General features: G+C 38.6%; 1 protein-coding gene across 1 annotated transcript in view; it reads right to left on the minus strand.

Moving 5' to 3' along the window:
- Positions 1-2,446, minus strand: part of LOC101852265 (uncharacterized protein DDB_G0271670-like) — a 162,290-nt gene that overhangs the window by 63,326 nt on the left and 96,518 nt on the right. The gene's annotated exons all lie outside the window — the stretch shown is intronic.

Below are 2,446 nucleotides of genomic sequence, written 5' to 3' on the forward strand. Positions count from 1 at the left end.
TTCTTCTTCTTCTTCTTCTTCTTCTTCTTCTTCTTCTTCTTCTTCTTCTTCTTTATTAATAACATTACCATTTTTATTATCATTATGATAGCCAAAACACTACAGACACCACTTTGCCTTCAGGGATGATGCAGAGGAGGCCAATGTCAATCGTCCTTTTTTTCTTTTCTTTCTCGATTTCTTTCTTTTTTTTTCTTTTTTTTTTCTTATCTTTCATGTACATTTTTTTCTTGTTTTGTCTGTTTTGAGTCCCAGATAAAAAAAATGGGCAGTTCACATATCCGAGTAATTTGATAAAAAACATGTATTATTACTACAGTTTAATAATACATGTATTTACTATGTAAAGCCAGAAAACAGCTTGCTCCCGGAACAGTCCTTAAAGCCCCCCCCCCCCCCAAGCAGCTTGCACTAGCAGAGACATCTGGTTCCGATTGTTGTTAGCGTACAGGATCGATTACCCAGACCTGTCCGGCCGACCGACCAGCCACTGACCATCCACGTTCTAACCACTCATCCACGCATGTTTCCAACAATGCTTTTTGGCTTCTTCAGGTCTGTTTCTGCGCACTAGGATCGACGGGCTCCCACTGTGCTGGGGTGGAATCATGGTAAGGTTCTTGGCTGATGCATACAGGGTGATGAATATGATAATAAAAATAATGAATTAAAGAAAAAAATAACAACAGCAATAACAACAATTATAATAGATTAATAATAATAATAATAATAATAATAATAAGATCTATTTACGCGTACAGCATGGTCTATGCACTTTATAACCAGTTTACTCCAGCAGACCCTAGAACACTCTCGGAAACATTTTTAGCTATCCAGGAAGCATACTCTGTAAGCCGTGGATTGCACGTGCTCAAACACTTACAAAATGACAGGCTGTTTCATTGTCTGTATCCTATTCTCTTCTGAACACTCTCTTCCTTTCCTATGTCACAATAAACATGTGTTTGATGGCAGTACTAACAGAGTTTTAGTTTTAGTAAAAGTTTTACGGCTCTAAAACATGTGACACAAAAAGGTCATAATAAAACGATTACCAAAGATTAGAAGTGTTACACTAACAAAGAAGGAAGAGAGACCAGGACGACAGATGGTTGATAGGAAAGAAGGAGTAAATCACACTAGAGCACCCACCAACCACCGACTGGAAAACTTTTCCCCTCGGCATTTTTACCAGCAGATGCACAAGTGGCATGGCTTTTGGAATAATAATGACGTGTGAGTGGTTTGTGCTGTTTGTGTCATGACGAACTGGAGTCAGATGGTCGTCAGTTGTGGGCCATGTGGAGTTATTGGTTGTTTATTTGTGTATGTTTCGACTAAAAAACGCTACCCATTTATCTTGAATAGAACTTGAGATGTTTGGTATTGAATGAGATAGAGTTGCCTGGTTTTACAATTAAATTTAGGGTGACTTCAAAAGCTTAAGGGTTCTTGCAGGTAAATTTACATGTTTAATGCCTTCAATCAACGATTTTCAGTAACTTTCGTACTGAAATGAGTTTTTAAAAATTGATATAAAACATGTTGAGGCAAAAAAGAAAATTCTTAAATTTTGCTGAACGTCCAGAAAAAAACTGGTTTCTTTGATTACCTTGTTCTGACGAGCGCCTGATTTCAACACACTATCTCACATGTTTCTTCTTCCCAACAAAACAAGCACCACACACGAGAAGATGCTGAACTATCTGGAAAAATATGTTCTCGTTATTGAACTTAACTATAATATACCCTCGCTTTGCGCACTTGGATTTTGTCTCATAGTTATCCTATAACGGGTAGGCGTTTGGTGACATTCTCAAACCTATTGAACGCAGTAGGGAAATATGAAGAGCTGGTATCGATTACCCTGAAAGGACAAGATCATAATATCTCCATTCAGGAGCTGCTCGCCATTCCGATGTTAGGAAAATCCATTGTTTGGTGAACAATAGAGGTACAATAGCTCTCTCTTCCAGTGCCATTCAAGTAAATCCTACTTCCCCACTTCCCCTCCATTGTTTCAACTTGTCTGTATGTCTTGCTCTTTCTCGGCACAAAACGATCTTCACCTTGTTGATGTGGTACTCACAAGACATGTCGCAATACGAGATGTGCGAGCTGGCGTTAGTGAATATTTCCGCAAAACCAGGACACATCCGCTCTAGCAGACATATTATCTAAAGTTGGATATTATTTGATTATATTCTTCGACATTAGAGAAGGCGTGCCGCTTATGAAACTTGTAGACAAATCAGCATATCAGCGGGTAAACCGATACATTATAGTATAACATTTGATTGCCATTTACTTGAATTGAATGGTTAGGCTGTTTGTTTGAGTAAAGAGAAGCGCATCGACATGATCATGGTAATTTAATGCTGAGACAGACAGACAGACAGACAGACAGACAGACAGACAGACAGACAGACAGACAGACAGACAGACA

Source organism: Aplysia californica, unplaced genomic scaffold (genome assembly GCF_000002075.1).
Source record: "Aplysia californica isolate F4 #8 unplaced genomic scaffold, AplCal3.0 scaffold00541, whole genome shotgun sequence".
In the NCBI taxonomy this organism is placed as follows: Eukaryota; Metazoa; Mollusca; class Gastropoda; order Aplysiida; family Aplysiidae; genus Aplysia; species Aplysia californica.